Source organism: Stegostoma tigrinum, chromosome X (assembly GCF_030684315.1).
Source record: "Stegostoma tigrinum isolate sSteTig4 chromosome X, sSteTig4.hap1, whole genome shotgun sequence".
NCBI classification, from domain to species: domain Eukaryota; kingdom Metazoa; phylum Chordata; class Chondrichthyes; order Orectolobiformes; family Stegostomatidae; genus Stegostoma; species Stegostoma tigrinum.
The window spans coordinates 11,112,378-11,134,414 of record NC_081404.1 but is presented as its reverse complement, the minus strand read 5'-3'; positions in this window follow the sequence as shown (position 1 = coordinate 11,134,414).

Sequence of the window (22,037 nt, the reverse complement as noted above, 5' to 3'; positions counted from 1 at the left end):
TGCCAATGGAAGCTAGACAAAGCATGCCTCTTACAATTGCATTTTTAAAAAGAATATCATTAAGTAAAGTATCTAACAAAAGTGTCACCTCTTTAAAGGGACACAATGAATAAAATCTAAATCATAGAAAAGTCACTGGAAACCTAATTTTACACCGCATTTGTCATCAATTCTAACGTTATCACATCCTTTTAGATTTTTCTGTCACAAATCAAAATCATACAAGCATAGAAGAATGTTTCAATTTTGCATCTCATTGCATATCTACTTGAGGGATTTTTCAAACATTTTTAACCACTTCCAGTTTCTAAATTAGGACAATAATGCAGCCCATATATTTTCTGTACTGCAGCACTTATTTTAACCCTTCTGCTATCACAGGAAAATTTCCAGCTTGCCATCCTTCTCCAAAATGCCACATTCCCTTAAGTGCTGCTAAACCACCGCTATTGCCAAACTCTTCACTCTGCTACCAAATTGCAGAACAATCTTACTGCCTGACCAAAGCATAGGACTGCCTTCATGACCCTCGTCCTTCCAACAGTGCAATAACAAGTTCATCCATAATCTGATATATCTTGCATATCTTCAGTAGTACAGATACAATGGTGCCAGCTGTTGCTCAATGGGAAGCACATTTGCCTCTGAGTCAGAGGCTGTGGGTTCAAATTCCATTCTAAAGGACTTGAGCACATAATACAGGCTGACACTCTCATGTGGTAATAAGGGAGGGCAACACTGTCAGAGGTGCTGCCTTTCAGACACAACATTAAACTAAGACCTGATCTGCTCCCTCAGGTGGACGTTAATGGTTCTATGTCAAATAAAAGAGGAATTCTCACCACTATTTATCCTTCAAATAAGACCATTAAAAAGATTACCTGGTCATTATGACTTGGTGGAATCTTGACATGCAAAAACTAGCTGTTGCATTTTCCAATTCTTAGAAGTGATTAAATTGGATGGAAAGGTTGCAGTGGCAATGGCAAAGAAGCTCTGCTTTTACATACATTTCCTTAGCAATTTCTCATTACAAATTTTCCAGCTGTTACTTTCATAGTTAATACTTGGGATTTGAATGTCACTGACAAGGCTAGATTTTATTGCCAATCCTTTAGTACCCTTGAAAAGTTGATGAGTGGCTTCATCCTGTGGTGCAATCTATTTGGTGAAAGTGCAATCCATTTGGTGAAAGTACTCCCACAATGTGGTCAAGTGGGGAGTTCCAGGATCTTGCATCAAAGAAGCTTCTATTAAATCTATATGCACAGTTGCCACTTACACTATTTTATAAATGCAAATTTCAAGCTGACTTTGTAAGTATGTATGTAAATAATGACCAAAGTGTGCCACAACTATATTTTTCCTCCTTTATCAAAGATTCTGCCGGAGAACCTAATCGACTGGAATTTGACAAACTTTTTTCCATCAGAAGACTTAGTCTTATGAGTGGTGAGAGCCTCAGGAAAACAATTATTTCATTACAATTACAACAATGGCACTGCAAATGTAATTAATTGACCTTGCAGCAACCCGAGGAGAGTAAAGTCTCTATTAAAAAAAAATCACAAGTTCCAACATCCAGCTACATATACTAACTTGAAATGTTCAGGGCTTTTAACAAAGTATAGAATTGATTTTATTCAACCCCAACAAATAAATCCGGTTCCTGAATGCCATGAATGTATCTGTCGATTATTCCCCACGACCAAACATTTTAAAGTTGAAGCAGTTTCAAAATAGGCTCATGTGGTTTAATTGAGAAAGGCTTGGATGCTCTTAGAAACACTAAGTCTGACTCACAGCAAGAGAACTCTTCCTCATCCAATAGGACCAGTTACTTAAAATCCCCCGGTGTGATGGAGCAGATGGAAAAGTAATGTCAGATGATGATCAAGTGTTAAAATCAACATGTCGATGAAATGTGTCTGTTGCAGGCCTTTATTGACCAAACTGTTAAAATTGTCAACATTTTGATTGCCCAATTGTCTGAAATAAATTGATCTTCAAAAGATTTGGCCACCTCTGACCATCCAAAATCATGACTGGTGATCTTCAAAAATTTCTACTCATGCAGTCTTTATATAATAAGGAAATAATAAAATAAGTAGGATATTTTACAGAGTTCATAAGTGCACGCATTTTGAATAACTTTCTAAAAGGAATTTTAAAAGCTTTAGGTACTGTATTTGTAACAATTGATCAAGCTGATTTATATAATCTAAGCTTGGACACTACTATAAATATACTGATCTTTAATATTGCTGAAAAAGACACATTTTCAAAGCTTTTCATCTTGTACTCATCAGGATAATTTTCTAGAACATAAATTTAAGGGAAAATCAACATTTTATACTATTTGAGAGTGATGGTAGGTTACCTGTTAGAGGTAATCCCATGGAGAATGCATTATGATGATTGACAGTTAATGGCTGGGCTTTTTTTAATTTTAAGGCAGGTTGATTCTGATTGGTCAAGGCATTGCTCTGAGAAATGAACCCATGAACGGTTGCTACTTATTTTGTTGAATTGAATTTTGTCTGCAAAGAATATATCCCTGTGCACAGTTCCCTGTAGGCTGCATGGCTGTGCACGCATTCAGCCACTCTGATGTTCCCTGCTTGGCAATCAGCATGCTAATCGCACACAATTCTGGAAGTCATTGGCATGTACAGGCTTCGAAGGCCCACACCATCATTAAGAAAGTTAGGGGGATGTTGGTCCTGTGTATTAATATATCTGTAGCTTCTAGTGCGGACAAATGTACCGCCCAATGCAAGCCTAAGTGACAATCATAAATTGGTTGTCAGCATGATTCTTCACACGCTCAGCAAATGTTGTCCAGTTGCAGAATTTAATATGGAAACAGTGTTGTAAATTTTGCAAGTGTGGGATGGTGGGTATAGTCAATACCGTGCTTGTTGTGCACAGCCATGTGGTACATGTATTTCAGTGCCAGTGTGATGCCAGGTATGTATGATGCATGTGCCAAAGCTTGGCAGATATGACAACATATCCCCTCAGCTGTTTGCTGTTATACCTTCAGAAGTGATAGGGGACATCATCAGAATTACATAGATTCTGCAGCAAGTAACTTACCACAATTCAGAGTTAACAGAGCGGAACTACATTAATGGTGTTAGCCACAGTTTACTCAATGAAAGTCTTGCCTAAGAGTCTGAAGGATGTCAGTTCATTCTGCTCCAGTGACTTCATTACAAGGATTTGGCTGATACTCCAGCATACCACTGAGGGAGTGCTACACAGTGTTTCAAGCAAGACCCTAGGTTCTCTCTAAGGCAGATATAAAAGATCCTATTGCACGATTTCAAAGTGTCATTTCAAACAGCACAGAAGGAAACTATTCAGCCCTTCAAGTCTATACCTGCTCTCTGTAGAGTAATCCAGTCACTCTCATTTCCCCGCTTTATCAACAGCGAGTTCCATGTCATCACTACTCACTGATTTAGAACCATTCTTCCTCATATTCTCCCCTCACATTACCCTGTACTCTGCCCAAAAACCTTGGATTTTTGTCCCTTGGGCCTTGTACCATCAACTAATGGAAACAACTGTTCCATGTCTATCTTATATGTAAAAATGTTATAATCTTATACACCACTATCAAATCTCCCTTCAACCTTCTTTGCTGTAAACGGAATAGCCCCGGCTTGTCCAATCTAACCTCGTAGCTAAAATCTCTCATCCTTGGAACCATTTTGTTAAATTTCTTCTGCATCCTCTGAAGGGCATGTTACAAATGTGACAAGAGGAGCGTACTGATAACCAAGCCCCACTATTCTGTGAGTCACACCATTTGTATAAATGTTTTGATTAAATCATCAGAATGGCCAATTGTTTCACTTTCGTACCGCTATCCAGAATAAAAGAGAAATTCCCGAGGTTTTTTCGGTGAATTTAAAAGTAATGTATTATAAAACAAAATTCATTTCTAAAAACAAGTGACAAAACTGGAAAACATCTAAATATAATCCAGAATCATCCCCTTTTAATCCCAACACAAACTCATGCAACATAAAAAAACAAATAATCTGTGCAAATATTTTGAAAAGGGCAAAAGAAAAACTCCCTTATTGTCTGAGAAACAAGATATAACTTTACAAATTCTCATAGTCCACCTGATTTCTTATTGACAAATTGCATTGTTAATAGCTGTACACTGATGGAAGGCCTTCCAAACTAGCTTCAGATCAGATGAAATGCCAACCAGTTCCAAATCTTTGAAAAGTGATCACGATTCAACTTCTGAACGATTAGAAGGAAAAGTACTGTGATATGGAAATTTTATCGGGTCCACAAGTATTTCAACCAAGACAGAGGGAGAGAGTCTTGCAGCTTTTACTGAAGTTTTGAAAGTTTTCTTACTTCTGACTCCCTAAAAGTTTTTGAAACAGAAGCCAAGATCAAAAAGAGTTGCTAGGCAATTATCAGCACAGGAACTCTGTTCCAAAGCCAGGTTTTCCAGTAATTTAGGGCAATAAATTCCATCTCTTAGCTCACTAAAAGTTTTGCTACGCTGTTTATCCAAAGTCACTTGACTTTCTGTAATCATCAAGTACATCACTGCCCACATTAAACTGTTGACCTAATTTCCAAGAAACCACATTTATGAAGTCCAACATTCCAAATGCTTTGCTGGTCACTCAGTATGTCCTACCACCTTCAAAGATCCAGGCAGATGAAGCCCCAGATTCTACTGCCCCATGCAGTCTTTAGAATGGTGTCATTAAGTATTCATTCCCTCATCATTCTGTCAAAATTCATCCTCTCACACTTCTCTGTATTAAATTTCATCTGTTCTCCCTCTAACCTACATCCTGCTGTGTCTTCCTCAATGTTTGCCAAATTTTGAATTTAACTCTGTATTCCAAAATCCAAGTGAGGTTAAATGTGAGGTTATCCACTTTCATAGCAAAAACAGGAATGCAAATTATCATTTGACTGGTGATAGATTGGGATAAGAGGAGATGCAAAATCAAGGTGTCCTTGTATACCAGTCGCTGAAAGTAAGCTGTAGGTGCAGCAGGCAGTGAAAAAGGCAAATGGTTTGTTGTCCTTCATAGCAAAAGGAATCAAGTACGGGAGAAGGGATGTTTTGCTTCAATTGTGCAGACAGTTGGTGAGACCATGCCTGAAGTATTGTGTGCAGACAGTTGGTGAGACCATGCTTGAAGTATTGTGTACAGTTTTGGTCTTGCATCCAAGGAAGAATGTTCTGGCTGTGGAAGGAATGCAACTAAGACTTACGTGACTGATTCCTGGGGTGGCAGGACTGGCATATGAAGAGAGACTGCATGGGTTAGGACTATACTCACGAACAATTAGAAGACTGGGGTGGGGGCGGGGGTGGAGTGGGGAATCTCATAGAAACCGATAAAATTCGAACAGAACTAGGCAGGGTAAACACAGAAAGGATGTTCCCAATGACCATGGACTCCAGATTAAGTTTAAGGATATGAGGCGGGCCAGTTAGGACCAAAATGAGGAGATATTTCTTCACCCAGGGAGTGGAGAGCCTGTGGAGTTCTCTGCCACAGAAAGCAATGAAGACCAAGACATTGTATGTTTTCAAGGGGTTAGCTATTGTTCTTAAGGCTAAAGGGATCAAGGGGTAAGGAGAAAAAGTAGAACATGGTTGAATGATCAACCACGATTATATTAAATGGTGGAGCAGGCATGAAGGGCAGAACAACCTCCTGTTTCTATTTTTCTATGGTATGTCTGCATCAAAAAAAACATTGGTGCTTATTCTTTGTGTCATGCTGCTCAGCATGATCACCATGCTAAATGGGACAGACTTCAAACAGATCTAGCAGACCTTGAGAAAGTAGGTACTGGCACTAGAGGGGGTGCAGAGGAGGTTCACTGGGTTGATTCTGGAGTTGAGGGGGTTGGTTTATGAGGAGAGACTTAAGGTAGATTGGGATTATATTCATTGGAATTCAGAAGATAGAAACATATAAGATTATGAAGAGAATAGATAAGATAGAAGTAGAGAGGATGTTTCCACCGGCAGGTGAAGCTAGGAGAAGAGGGCATAGCCTCAAAATTAGAGGGAGCAGATTTAGGACTGAATTGCGAAGGGACTGAATTGAGAAGGAACTTCTTCACCCAGAGGGTTGTTAATCTATGGAATTCCTTGCCCAGTGAAGTAGTTGACGCTACTTCAGTAAATGTTTTTAAAGCTAAGGTTGATTTTTTTGGAACAATAAAGGAATTAAGGGATATGGTGAGAGTGCGGGTAAGTGGATCTGAGTCCACGAAAAGGTCAGCCATGATCTTATTGAATGGTGGAGCAGGCTCGAAGGCCTACTCCTGCTCCTAGTTATGTTCTATGTTCAACTCAAGATGGAGCATCAATGAGAACTGTGGGCCACCACAGCAGCAGAATCTGAACACAACCTTCAGCACAATCTGAATCCTTGGTGACCCAACATATTCTCAACTCTACCATTACCATCAAGCTAGGGGATCAACCCTGGTTCAATGGAGAGTGCAGGAGGGCATTCCAAGAGCAGCACCAGGCATATCTAAAAAGAAATCAAGGCTGTAATGAAGTCAGGTGCCAAGTGGCCCTGGTGGAATCTAAACTGAGTGTCTAAGAGAAGGTTATTGCTGTGCAAATGCTGCTTGATAATACTGTTTCTGATCCCTTCCATTATTTTACTGATGATCAAGAGTAGACTGATGGGGTGAGCTGGGTTGGATTGGTCCCGCTTTTTGTGTACAGGTCAAACCTGGGCAACTTTCCAAATTGTTGGATAGATGCCAGTGTTCCAGTTGTACTGGAACAGCTTAGTAAGTGGTGTAGCAATCTTGGAACACAAATCTTAAGTACTTTAACTAGAATGGTGTCAGGGCCTGTTGTAGCCTTTGCAATATCCAGTGCCTTCACTGTTTCCTTGATATTGTATAAAGTGAAACAAATTGCCAAAAGACTGAAGTGAGCAAAATTAAAGAACAAAAAAAAAGGAAAATTTGGATTTGAATGGTTCGGGACTTAGGAGTATAAACACTTAGCCAGAAGTGTCCTCAGGATGGATACAGATGAAGGGAGAGCTGGAGAATTTTGAGTCTCATGTATGATGATATTTTGACGATATTGGTTGAAGTAGTCTGCAGGTGGGGAACTTGAAATGAACAAACCAAATTAAGGACCATAAATTTTGAGTCAATATTATTCAGAGATTATGGATAATACGATATGGTGAATTTTAACATGAAATCTAAAAAAAACAAATATTATTTCAGTGATTGAAGCAGATCATCACATTAAAGGTTAAAGAAAGTGATCAAGACATTGATAAGACAAGATGTCAGAAAGTAAGGTTTTGTCCTGCAAAAGTGCAAGAATTCAAGAAAGTGTTTTCAATTACTCCCTTGAGTTGCAAATATTTGTGACTTAGAAAATGAGTGAATTTCATCCTTTATTAATAATAGTATGGTTAGTGACTTGTTTATTGGTTGCAGTTACACTAGTGGAAAGCTAGAACATGAGCTATCATACTTAGAAAAAGAAAAATAGTATGAAAGTATTTACAGTCAGTAAGATCAGAACCATATTTTTGCATCAGCTCTTCCCATCTTAATTGAACAGCGCGTGTGAGATAGCTTGGAATCAGTCACTGTTTTATATGATATGGTATGTTGGGTAAAAGAAAATAAATCAGTACACTGCCCTTATCTTCACAAAAACACTTGTGTAACATGTCACAACAAGTATTTCAAATACAGTAAGGACAGATATCCCATGAGGAACTGAACTTCTGTTTTAAGCTAACTTAAGAGCATGCAAACAGGTGACAAAATGTTGGAAAATTAGAATTGTAACTACAACCAAAAGATAGTTAAGAGAATTATTATCTGAAGCATCAAGTGCCAGGCTTTTTCAGCCTCGGGATGGGGGTAATTGTAGGATTAGTAAAAAAACACGTTTGAAACTAACGACTTTATAAATGACTTAGTTTGGTTATAATCACATAATGAAAGAATATTCATTGATTAACCTAATATTATAGTATTCTGTTTAAGTACAGCTAATGTAGATTGTAACATTCTAACATCATATGACTTAGCTTTATTTAACACAGAAATGCACCATGGGATGGCAAACAAGGTGAAGACAATCATTTAATGTTTTAGATTTACAGCTATACGACTGAGTGGCATCTGTTTAGTTTCAGATCCAGACTTCCAAAGTTGAATAAGACACTCCCAAGCTTGTTAGCCCTTAGCAAAAAAATAATGACTATAGCTATGAGCTAACAAGGTGTACAGCTGGATGAACACAGCAGGCCAAGCAGCATCAGAGGAGCAGGAAGGCTGACATTTCAGGCCTAGACCCTTCTTCAGCTATGACCTTGTATTGGTATATTTCAAAAGTATTTCAATTGACTAAGTGTAACCTTTGCAATGGAATGGAATTACCAATGTACAATGTAGTCAAGTTTGTAATTGTATAATCCTTAGATGTTAACATATCCTTTATAAAAAATTGTAGAAAATTAGCATACTTTCTGATGCTATGTATCAAGTGGGTCAGTTAGCTGGACAGCTGGTTTGCGAAGCAGTGTGATGCAACAACTTGGGTTCAATTCCCAACCAGCTGAGGTTACCATAAAGGACTCTGCTTCTCAACCACTCCCCTTTCTGAGGTGTGATGACCCTCAGGTTAAATCATTGCCAGTCATCTCTCTCTCGTGAGAGAGAAACCCTATGATCTGGTACGACTATGGTGACTTTATTAAGAGAATGTAAGGAACACAAAATGTTTCCAAGTATTTCATATAACACAATCAAACTAGGGAAAAGCAAACTGTTAATAATATGTAAGTGTCTGATCTAATGGGAACTTTATCAATTACTTGAGGATTGGGACATAAACTCAAGACATTGATCATTGAATCTAGATTATATATCCCTCCCATTTCCTTTTAACAAAGGTGCAACAAATCATTATCTTAGTTATGTCACATAACAAACTTAATGAAGAGGGTTGATCTGTGGATAACAGACGCATTAAGGAACATGAAGGAATCAACACATAGTGGGAGGTGACATCAGTCAATGCCCATCACCCTCAAGAGCGAATTAGAGATTGATCACACATCACTAAAACCTATTAACAATAAGGAACAAAAACAGAAGTTGCTGGAAAAGCTCAGCAGGTCTGGCAGTATCTATGAAGAAAAAATCAGAGCTAACATTTCGGGTCCGGTGACCCTTCCTTAGAGCTACTAACACTAAGTCTCACTTTGTTTTGGCCAAACAGAATGTATTGATGTAATTTTAAAATGCTGTGGGTTGTGGCTTGGTAAGAGTTAATAAGCAGCAACTTTTGATAATCAAGGTGTACAGATGAGAAAGTCTGAAGTTGTTTTCCTGGAAGAAAAGAATATATTACTACAATAAACTCTACTCACAAAGGTCTCTTTCTCTGTCTCACTATAAAAAAACTCTATTCTCCAAGTTAAAATCTCCCTTCCCCGACAACATGCCAAATCCAGCTCAGCTCATATCCACCTCCCCAACCTGTCCTCCCACCTCAAGCCCCAACCCCATCTCCTACTAACTAGCCTCATCCTACCTCCTTGACCTGTCCGTCCTCCCCGGATGGACCTATCCCCTCCCTAACTCGCCTTTACTGGCTCCAACCCCACCTCCTGTCTGTCTCTTCTCCACCTATCTTCTCCTTTATCCATCTTCTATCCACCTCTCCCTCTATCCCTATTTATTTCAGAACCCCCTTCCCCTCTCCCATTTCTGAAGAAGGGTCTAGACCTGAAACGTCAGCTTTCCTGCTCCTCTGATGCTGCTTGGCCTGCTGTGTTCATCCAGCTCTACACCTTGTTATCTCTATTCACCAAGTTGTTCTTTTCCGTCTCACAAAAAAAGAGGAAGTTTGAAGTTATCCTGCTTCCAACCAGGAGAGGAAGGCCTGCAAGGCATTGGTGAGAGAGAGGAAGATTGGGTATCAACCTGCGCCCTAAGCCAAATCAGAAAGCAAGAGCTATAGCACACCTGAAAAAATCATTACTCTGCTTTTTGATAAGTTGGTTACAAATTTTTATAATTTACTACAAGTTTCCTGAGTTACTGCACCAGACTGTCTCCTGTGGCCTTACTGGTTAAAATCTCAAATGAACAAATTAATATTGGGATTTGAGTATTAGATTTCTAAAAACCTACACCAATCAGATCACATAAGAATGGTTGAAATTCTTTTCTGGGGCTCTGGTTAAGCGTTTTCACAGTCACTCATTTAAATTAAGGTCAATCTATCATTCTAAAATGATGCATCATCGAACTGTCCGCTATTTTACACAAAAACCTACATAAAAAGACGAAATTATATTTCAGCCACTTCATCAATCTAAGCTGAGATGGATTTCCCCAATGGCTGTGTGCATCCTTCACATTTAGGCAAATTAAATGTCTGACTTCATTGTACAGAAGAGATTCTGAAAACTGTGCAGTCAAAATGCAAACAGGAAGACAGGACTCTAACATAGTAAATGTCAGCAGCATATCCTCCATGCCTGACCTTTGTAATTCACAGTATTTCCAGTAAATTCATTAATAAAACCGTTTAAAGAGGAAGAGTCTGATCAAGATTAGAAAATAAATTTGCGCAAATTCAACCGCAATGTTCAAATAAGTCTGAAAAACAGAAAACCACTTACATATTTTGACCGGTTTCTCAATTCTGGAGCATAAGGGTTGACATTGTAAACACACGTTTAATTAGAGAAATGGAATGTGAATAGCATTATTTTTGAATTTCTAATAGCCGTTACCACAGATACATAAAATTAGTAATTAAGGTAGCAGTCCATTTCAATTTTCTGAAACGTTCCTGTTTTCCAGAAAAGGATAATATTTTCAGAAAGCTAAATTTTGGGAGTTTAATGTTCTTAGATTTTTTAATATATTAATGTGATGGAAAGGGGATGCTATGATACTAAAGTGTCTGGAATCTATAACCTAGGAGAATGTGTCTGTGACAAATTAAAAACAATAAAGAGAGTTTAAAGAATAAAACCAAAGCAAGATCCATGTACCTCTTTGTTTTAAATGTTTGAAATAAATTTTGAGGACTGGAAACATAACAGGATAATAAAACATTTTTTAGACATGTCATTTCTTGAAAGTCATGTCTTACAATGACAGTGTGTTTACTGCAGAGCCCCAGCCCGGGTTTACAACTGATAGGTTGCAGCTTCTACTTTGGAGATTGTTTGGATTTTTCAGTTGGTGACTAGTTTATGGGAAGGAAAAGAGCTCCCCAGTCCAGCTCTCCTTTCTCTGAAAATATATTCTTGTGGTGGATCGAGTGTGGTACCTGCAGTCCTCGTCCAATTAGATTCTTGATTTTTCTTCTGAAGAGCATTTGAATAATCCCTGATACTGTGTTTCCTACGTAAGCTGCTTTGGCACAGATCTGAGAGATATCTGGTTGTGTTTGGTGACATATATCTTTGTGTGATAGAATATTAGAATGACAGTCATCTGTACTTTCCACATCTTAACTTGCTTTTTTTGCTTTCAGGATCTACGACGTGTTGGCCAAAGGTTTTGATTCCCCTCAAAGTGAATTGTTATAAAGAAATGTTATTTTCCTTTTACCTGCTGTATGTGATCATCAGGCATAGCAGAAGTAGGCCATTCAGTCCATTGAGTCTGCTCTGTCATTCAAAGAGATTATTGATTTGATAATCCTCAACTCCATTTTCCTGCATTTTCCCCAAATCTCTGTTTCCTTACTGATTTAAAATGTCTATTTCAGCCATGAATATCCTTAACACCTAGTCTCTTCAGCTGTTTATGTTGAAGAATTCCAATAGATTCACTACCCTCCAAAAAAACCTCCTTATCTGTCTCAAATGTGTGATCCCTTACTCTGTGATTATGCTGTCTTGACCGAGACTCTCCCACAAGGGCAAAAAAACCTTCCATATCCACGCTATCAAGTCCCTGAACAATATTTTCTGTTTCAATAAGGACACATTCCTCTATGTTCCAATGAGTACAAATCTAACCTATTCAATTTCTCCTCATAAGACAGTTCCTTCATGCACAAGATTTGGACTGCCGCCGAAGCCAATTTATCTTTCTTCAGACTACAGCCTAAAACAGTTCACTATTCCAGCTGTGGTCTAACTAATGTCTTGTCACATTTTTGCAAGACTTCCCTATTTTTACATTCCATTCCCTTTGAAGTAAAGGCAAATGTCCATTTATCTTTCCTATTACCTGCTGAATTTGAATGCAAAACTTTTGGGAATTATGCATGAGGACTCCACAATCCCTCTGCGCTATAGCTTTCTGCAGTCTTTTAAAAAAAATCTAAATAATATTCGGCTCCTCTATTCCTCTGCCAAAGTGCGTAATCTCACATTTTCCCACATTATATTCCATATGCCAAGATTTTGCCCAATCAGTTAACTTGTCTCTATCCCTCTGCAGTCATTAGGTCACCTTTATCACTTGGCTCCCAGCTATTTTTGTGTCGTCCATAAACTTGGCAATAGTGTCTTCACTTGCCTCATCCAAGTCATGAAACAATGTAAATAATGGATGTAAGTTAGAATGTACAAAAAATAAAACATTTATACACCTACCCAGTCATGCAAGCCGCTCCGGGTTACCCAGGGGGTACGTACACCAACTAAAGGAAAAAAATAAACAAAGAAGGAAAAAAACAAAGCAAAGAAAACACCCTGGCAGCCGTCTCCCCGCACAGTCCCTGTTGGCCCCTTGACCAGTTGAGGAAGGCGCCAGCTGGGCCCAGTTACCAGATAGGGCCCTTGTTTCTATTCTGGACGAGGGGTTTCATACGGTGGTCTTTCCCCACCGCGCCTTGGCGGCGGCTGCCCCAAGCTTTAGCGCGTCCCTCAACACATAGTCCTGGACCTTGGAGTGCGCCAGTCTGTAACACTCAGTCAGGGTCAGTCCTTTCAGCTGGCAGACCAGCAAGTTGCAGGCAGACCAAAGAGCATCTTTCACCGCATTGATGGTCCTCCAGGCGCAGTTGATGTTGGTCTCGGTGTGCGTCCCGGGAAACAGCCTGTAGAGCACGGAGTCTCGTGTCACGGAGCTGCTCGGGACGAACCTCGACAAATACCACTGCATCCCCCTCCAGACCTCCTGCGCATAGGCACACTCCAGAAGGAGGTGATAGACAGTCTCATCCCCACCGCAGCCACCTCGAGGGCAGCGTGCGGTGGTGCAGAGATTCTGGGCATGCATAAAGGATCTCACTGGCAGAGCCCCTCTCACCGCCAGCCAAGCAATGTCCTTGTGCTTGTTTGAAAGTTCTGGCGATGAGGCATTCTGCCAAACGACTTTGGCAGTCTGCGTGGGGAACCACACGACAGGATCCACCCTTTCCTTTTCCCGAAGGGTCTCGAGGATACTACGTGCTGACCACTGCCTGACAGCCTTGTGGTCAAAGGTGGTTCCCTTCAAAAATTTCTCCACGAAGGACAGGTGGTATGGGACGGTCCAACTACTCGGAGCGTTCCGCGGCAACGAGGCCAGGCCCATCCTTCGCAACACCGGGGACAGGTAGAACCTCAGTAAGTAGTGACACTTGGTGTTTGCGTACTGAGGATCTACGCACAGCTTGATGCAGCCACACACAAAGGTAGCCATCAGGGTGAGGGTGGCATTCGGTACATCCTTTCCCCCATTTTCCAGGTCTTTGTACATGGTGTCCCTGCGGACCCGGTCCATCCTCGACCCCCAAATGAAGTGGAAGATGGCCCGGCTGACCACAGTGGCGCAGGTCCAGGGAATAGGTCAGGCCTGCGCCACATACAACAGTACCGAAAGCCCCTCGCACCTGACAACCAGGTTCTTACCCGTGATGGAGGGGGACCGGAGCGTCCACCTGCCCAACGTCTGCTTCAGTTTGGTGATACGCTCCTCCCAAGCCTTAGTGCACGCCCCAGCTCCACCGAACCAAACACCCAGCACCCTCAGGTAGTCTGTCCTGACGGTGAAGGAGATGAAGGAGCGGTCGTCCCAGTTCCCGAAGAACATGGCCTCGCTCTTACCCCTATTTACTTTGGCACACGAGGCCAGTTCAAACTGGCCGCAGATGTCCAACAGCCTACTCACCCACCGATGATCGGTGCAGAAGACGGCGACATCGTCCATGTACAGGGAGGTCTTGACCTGAAGGCCTCCGCTGCCTGGGATAGTCACGCCCTTCAGGCTCACGTCCTTCCTGATGGATGCGGCGAATGGCTCCACACAGCACACAAACAAGGCAGGAGAGAGCGGGCAGCCCTGCCTGACTCCAGACCTGACAGGAAAACTGTCCAATTCCCACCCGTTGATCGAGACTGCACTAATGATGTTGGTGTAGAGCAGCCGGATTCAATTGCGGATGCCCTCCCTGAACCCCAATTTGGAGAGGATGGCCCTCATGTAAGCATGAGAGACCCTGTCGAAGGCCTTCTCCTGGTCCAGGCTGACGAGGCAGGTGTCCACCCATCTGTCCTGCACGTAGGCGATCGTATCCCTGATGAGCACGAGGCTCTCAGCGATCTTCCTGCCCGGCACAGCACAGGTTTGGTCAGGGTGAATCACTGACTCCAGGACAGACCTGACCCGGTTGGCTATGATTTTGGCCAGGATTTTGTAGTCCACATTCAATAGTGAAATGGGACACCAATTCTTAACTTCTTCCCTCTCCCCCTTCCTCTTGTAAATGAGGGTGATGATGCCCTTCCTCATGGACTTGCACATTTCCCCTGCCCGAAGCACACTATCGTACACCTCCAGCAGGTCCTGGCCGACCAGGTCCCACAGAGCGGAATACAGCTCGACCGGTAAGTCGTCGCTCCCGGGAGTCTTATTCCTCTCAAAGGACCTGAGGGCTCTGGTCAGCTCATCCAGGGATATCGGCCAGTCCAGCCACTCCCTCGTGCCGTCGTCTAAGATCTCCGTGATAGACGACAGGAACGACTTGGAGGTCATGCTGTCCGTGGGCTTCGCGTCGTACAGTCCAGCATAGAAGGATCTGCTGATCCTCAAAAAGTTGGGCCGAGACGATGTCACCGAGCCGTCGTCCTCCTTCAGCCGGCTAAGCACAGAGCTCTCTTTGTGCACCTTCTGAAAGAAGAAACGCGAGCACATTTCGTCCTGCTCCACGGGGTGGACCCTGGACCAGAAGATTATCCTGGAGGCCTCCGTGGCGAAGAGCGAGGCTTGCTGGCCCCTCACCTCGCGGAGGTCCTCCATGACATCGACCCCCATCGATTGCAGAAGGAGCAGGTTCTGCATCCTTTTCTGGAGTTGCAACAGCTTTCCCCGCCTCTCTCTCACCTTCCGAACACCCTTGAGGACAAAGAACCTCTTGATGTTCTCCTTCACTGTCTCCCACCAGTCGCCCGGAGACTCAAAGAGAGGTTTCACGGTTCTCCAAACCGGCGTACTCCCTCTTAAGCTCCTCGACGTTCTCTGGGGTCAACAGAGTCGTGTTGAGCTTCCACGTCCCCTTGCTGGCCGGCTGGTCATCCTGTAAGTGACAGTCGGCCAGCAGGAGGCAGTGGTCAGAGAAGAACACCGGCTCGACGCCGGTGGACCTGACCGAGAATGCCCGTGACACAAACAGGAAGTCTATCCTTGAGCGAATAGACCCGTCTGGCCGTGACCAGGTATACCTCCGCTGCGCTGCGTCTGCCGGGGTGCTGAAGACGTCGAGCAGCTTGGCGTCCTTCACCGTGCCCATCAGGAATCTGGATGTGACATCCAGTTGACTCCCCCCCACTCGCTGTCCCCACACCGGATCGTCTCCGCCTAGGATGACCGGCCTGGACGTAGCCAGCAGGGGTGGAAGCCGCTGCAGGACGGCCAACCGCTCACTCCGTACTGCTGGGGCGTACACGTTGATCAGCTTCAGGGGAGTGTTCCTGTAGGTGACATCAGCCACTAGGAGGCGCCCCCCCACCACCTCCTGAACTTGAGAGATGGTGAAGTTGCGCCCCTGCAGCAGAATAGCCAGGCCCGAGGAGCGACAGTTGTTACCTCCCGACCAGATCGAAGGCCCACAGGTCCAGGCACCCGACCATTTCCCATAACTGCTGAGGTGCAGCATCCCGCACTCCTGCAGAAACAGGAGGTCCGCCTTGACGGTGGTCAGGTAGGTCAACGTGGACACACATCTTGCGGTGGACTTGACGCTGCACACATTAATGCTCGCAACTCGTACCCCCATTGTGGGCAGTGACCGCAGTACCCTCCCCAAGTCCAAGGTCCAGCCCCTCCATCTGTCCCTTCATGCCCATTGCCCGGGCGAACTGCTGGATGCTCTCTGGGCTCAGGAAACTGTCCATGCTGCCTTCCGGGTGGCATCCCCCCTTCAGGGGTACGGAGGCAGGAGAGTCTGGCTCTGGGTCAGGTTGGGGGCACGTTGTTTCCTGCTTCCTGCCTGCTTCAGGGCCCCAGCGGCGCGTGGCTGGGTGTCGGAGGGAACCTCAGGACACCTCCCATCCCCTGGAAGCGGGGTGCTGCTTTCCTTCTCAGTGGAAGTCTTCAGCTTCTGCTTTGGGCGGGCCTTCTCCGAATCCCCCTCGTCAGAGGAGCTCTGATAGCCCCCCTGTAGCTGCCTCTTCCCGCCTGATGGTTGCGGAGCTGGGGCCCTCCGGCGCGCCTTCTGGACCGTTGTCTACTCCCCTGGGTCACCTGTCACCTCCTCCATCGACTCCGGGTTGTCGGGGTGGGGGAGCGGAGCCTGCAGGGCGCTTTGCTGGCCTCGGGTCCATCCTGCAGGGCTGGTCCCTCCTGCACGACCTGGCCCTCCTGCACACTAGGGGGGTCCTTGCAGCGGCCTGGTGCCTCCCTCTCCTCCGGGGGGGGGGGGGGGGGCTTGCCCCGCATTGCCCCTGCCGGCGACCTGGGCATAGGTGGTCCCCCGCTGCGGGCATGCCCTGTAGACATGGCCCGCTTCCCCACAAAGGTTGCAGCTTTTCTCTTGTGGGCAATCCTTTGCAAGGTGTCCCTCCTCCCTGCAGTTCCTGCAGATGGTGGCTTTGCAGTCAGCCGCCACGTGACCTGACCTACAACAGGCATGGCAGACTTTGGGTCGCCCTGCGTAGGTCAGGTAGCCCTTGCTCCCGCCGATCGCGAAGCTGGACGGTGGGTGTATGATGTTCCCGTCCTCAGCGTCACCCTGACCCGCCTCTTACTGGTCCAGATCCCGAAGGGGTCCATGATGTCAGTTAGGTCCCCTTCCACCTTCACGTACCTTCCAAGGAAGGTCAGGACATCAACTGCTGGCACATGCGGGTTGTACATGTGTACAGTCACCATACGGCTCCTCTGCACCGGCATCACAAACAGCGGGACGGCGGTCAATACAGAGAGGGGGCCCTCACCTCCTTTCTCCTTGAAAACCTCCCAGAAGCGCTCGCAAAGCTTGGCACTCCTGAAGGTTACATCGTAAAAACCTCCTCCGGTGAAATCCTGCAGGCAGTAAATGTCCGCAGCAGCGAACCCACGACAGTCCAACAGGACCCTCTTCACGAAGAAGGTGCGGTCCACAGGTGCACTTTCATCCACCTTCTTCACGGAAACACGGATGGTGTTCCGGACACCCGACCCGAGCACTCGCCGCAGCCATCATTGCAGGTTGGCTGCTCCCCTGAACCAGCATTAGGCCGAAGCCAGCATTAAGATCCACCAGTTGCAAGGGTGCACAGCCAACCCGACGTCTTCCTTTCACCTCCAACACAGCGCTCTCCTCCTCTCAGTCTACAAAAGAGTGGGTCTTTATTTTGTTCCAGATGTAAGCTGGTTCACTGAGCTGGAAGGTTCGTTCCCAGACAATCCGTCACCATTCTAGGTAATATCAACAGTGAGCCTCTGGTGAAGCGCTGGTGTTGCCATTTCCTGTATTGATGTCATTTCCTACGTTGGTGATGTCATTTCCTGTTCTTTTTCTCAGAGGGTGGTAGATGGGCTCCAAATCAATGTGTTTGTTGATGGAGTTCCGGTTGGAATGCCATGCTTCTAGGAATTCTCGTGCGTGTCTCTGTTTGGCTTGTCCTAGGATGGATGTGTTGTCCCAATCAAAGTGGTGTCCTTCCTCATCTGTATGTAAGGATACTAGTGATAGTGGGTCATGTCGTTTTGTGGCTAGTTGATGTTCATGTATCCTGGTGGCTCGCTTTCTGCCTGTTTGTCCAATGTAGTGTTTGTCACCGTTCTTGCAAGGTATTTTGTAAATGACGTTCGTTTTGCTTGTTGTCTGTATCGGGTCTTTGAAGTTCATTAGCTGCTGTTTTAGTGTGTTGGTGGGTTTGTGGGCTACCATGATGCCAAGAGGTCCGAGTAGTCTGGCAGTCATTTCCAAGATGTCTTTGATGTAGGGGAGAGTGGTTATGGTTTCTGGGCACGTTTTGTCTGCTTGTTTGGGTTTGTTGCTGAGAAATCGGCAGACTGTGTTCATTGGGTACCCGTTCTTTTTGAATACGCTGTATAGGTGATTTTCCTCTGCTCTGCGTAGTTCCTCTGTGCTGCAGTGTGTGGTGGCTCGTTGGAATAATGTTCTAATGCAGCTTTGTTTGTGGATGTTGGGATGGTTGCTTCTGTAGTTCAGTATTTGGTCCGTATGTGTTGTTTTCCTGTAGACGCTGGTTTGAAGATCCCCATTGACCACCATCACTGGTATCCTTACATACAGATGAGGAAGGACACCACTTTGATTGGGACAACACATCCATCCTAGGACAAGCCAAACAGAGACACGCACAAGAATTCCTAGAAGCATGGCATTCCAACCGGAACTCCATCAACAAACACATTGATTTGGAGCCCATCTACCATCCTCTGAGAAAAAGAACAAGAAATGACATCAACACAGGAAATGACATCACCAATCCAAGGAAACCCAAACACATAAATAGAAAGCAGGGCATAACACCAGCGCTTCACCGGAGGCTCACTGATGACGTTACCTAGAATGGTGACGAAACGTCTGAAAACTAACCTTCCAGCTCAGAGAGCAAACTTATATCCAGAACCTCAACCTGAGCTACAAATCTTCTCAAAACTCGCTAATGTAAATAATTGTGGTTCCAGCACTGATCCCTGTTGCACACCCCTACTTACAGGCTGCCAGCTTGAACATGCCCTAATTATCCCATTTATCTTGTCTTCTATTTGTAAGCTATTCGTCTACCCCATTAATATATTACCCTAATATCATGGTGTGTTTATTGGATTATTTAGAGGCGTAAACATTATATTTTCACATTACAAACTAAATGTGTACTGCAGTTTTGCATCATCATTGAATAGATTTTGATTAATGAACACAAAATTATTAATATGCAGGAAACCTGCTTGATGGATCTTATTACATCTAATATATTAGGAAGCATATAATTCATCATAATGACAACGGAGTAAAACAATTACATTTATATTTTGACCCACGGAGTCGTGTTAGTGGAAAAGACAGTGCACTATTCTCATCTTATACATTAATTAAGGCAAAATACTGAGTGAAAAATTAGTGTGCCAGGGTATAGAATCCACAGAAGAAACAGGGAACAGAAACTAATTGATGGGCCAGAAATATGCATAACTTGGGGACCCTGGTTCAACAGAAATAGTAAACTACTAGCTGACCTTAACTGTTGAAACTCACAATGTATTTATAATCATTTACATGCAGTCAACAAGTTTAACAATTGCATTAAGTAAATGTGGCAATTGTTAGAAGTGTGCACTATTTCCAAGACGTTCTTACATAGGATCAATTAGATGAAAACAGCATAAGTAATTTGGCCATAATGAGCAGAAAAATAATTAACTAGAAACTCTTTTTTTTGTTTTTCTCTTGCTAAGTTTGTCAGCCTTCAGGAGACCAGCAATTGAACAGCTGCAGGAGAGGGATCAGTTTGGAAAAAAAATCAATGGCATCACAAGACTGATTAGATTAGATTAGATTCCCTACAGTGTGGAAACAGGCCCTTCGGCCCAACAAGTCCACACCGCCCCTTGAAGCATCCCACCCAGACCCATCCCCCTATAACCCACATACCCCTGAACACTATGGGCAATTTAGCATGGCCAATCCACATAGACTGCACATCTTTGGACTGTGGGAGGAAACCAGAGCACCCAGAGGAAACCCATGCAGACACAGGGAGAATATGTGCAAACTCCACACAGATAGTCACCCGAGGCTGGAATTGAACCCGGGTCCCTGGCGCTGTGAGGCTGCATGTTCATTAATCTCTAAATTCATTAATCTCTAGTCTTCACATTGTAGTAAATAGCATGTGAGAAATCACAGACGCTTCACAGACCTGGATGAGCACATGTACACGGACTGTTAGCAACTACAGAAACTTCGAGTTCCAGGTTCCAGAACTCCATCAGCAGCTGAAGTCACTGTGGTGCAAAGACTGACAGTTACATGAGTAACATTTTCAGAGGGGTGGTCACACCACAGGTTAAGGGCATGCAGGCATATAGGAAATGGATGACTGCTAGATAATCTGAAAGAATCAACACAGGTAGTGCAGGTGTCTCCTGTAGTCCTGCTCAAACATCAGTTTTTATTTCTGGATACTGGTGAAGTTGATGGTTCCTCAAAGGAGTGCAGCAAGTTCTAGATCCATGGCCCATAGGTGGGCCAACTGTACTGGAAGGAAGGAAGAAGAATAGAAGAGTTTACTGATTTGTGATTCATTAGTTAGGGGACCAAACAAACAGTCTGTAGACACGATTCCAGTATGGTATGTTGTCTCCCTGGTGTCAGGATCAAGTATTTTGCAGAGTGGCTACAGGACATTCTTGTCAGGAGGATCATCAACCAGAGATTGTAGTACATTTGGTCCTAATGATACAGTTAGAAATTTGATTTGGTCCTGCAGTTGTAATTGGCAAGCACCAGGAAATCAACATGCAGAACTTCAAAAGTTGTATGTTCAGACTACCTCAGTACTACACACAAATGAGTACGGAAATAAGACAGTAAAGCAAATGAATTTGTGGCTGGAAAGATGGCACGGGAGGGAAGTCTGGGACAGTATCTGGGAGATGAAGCCTAGAGAAGCTGCATGGGTTAAACCTGAAGAGAGCCAGGACGGAGTTCTTTGCAGGGAGTTTTGGTAGTTTCTCTTGGGGAGATTCTACACTAATTTTGCAGGGGTGTGGAACCAAAACAGAATATTACAGAGTATTACCATGGTGCACAAAATATTTGGAGAGTTAGACAGCACTAAAGTGAAGAATATCAGTTATTTATTGGAGTTGGAATGAGAAATTAAAAAATTCTAATTCAGGGAAACACGATGTATATGAATGTGCAGAATATAGTAAATAAGATTGGAGAGTTACAGATGCAGATTGCCATTTGGAATTACGAAATTGTGATGATAAGAAAGACCTAATTGATGGAAGGCAGGATTGGGTATTAAATATTCCTAGTTATGGGGTGTTCAGGAAATATAGGAAAGGAAGAAAAAGAGGAAGGGTGGTATTAATGAAGTATTCCTGTACAGGAGAAAGAAGATGTCTTAGAGGGCTCAAGGACAGTGTTGATTTGACTAGAGCTACAAAACAGCAGGACGTAATTTACTTTACGTAAGGCCAAATAATGGCATTGTTATGACATTCATTGGGGGAGGTGATGCAGAGATAATGGGCTTAATCGCCTCCTTCTGCATGGTAACAATTCTTTGATTTTGAATTCCCTTTGTGATAGCTTGGTCCACTCCTCATTCTTGCATGTGTGGTCAAGTCACAATCATGGTTGTCTGCAGAGTCTTGGCACTTGCAGCTTGCTCAGGCAGTACAGTCTTCACTAGGTCTTTCAATCACTCTTTCAGAAGAACAAATAGGTTTAACTGAGAACACAACAAGAGGGTTTATTTCCACAAAGAGGAGAGATCTGCTAGGTAGCACTTCCTTGCAGGCTTCATGACCCTCAAACAATTCTAGATACCAAAGCACTTTCCATCCACTTAATGTTCAAACAGCCCTAGCAGGGAAGA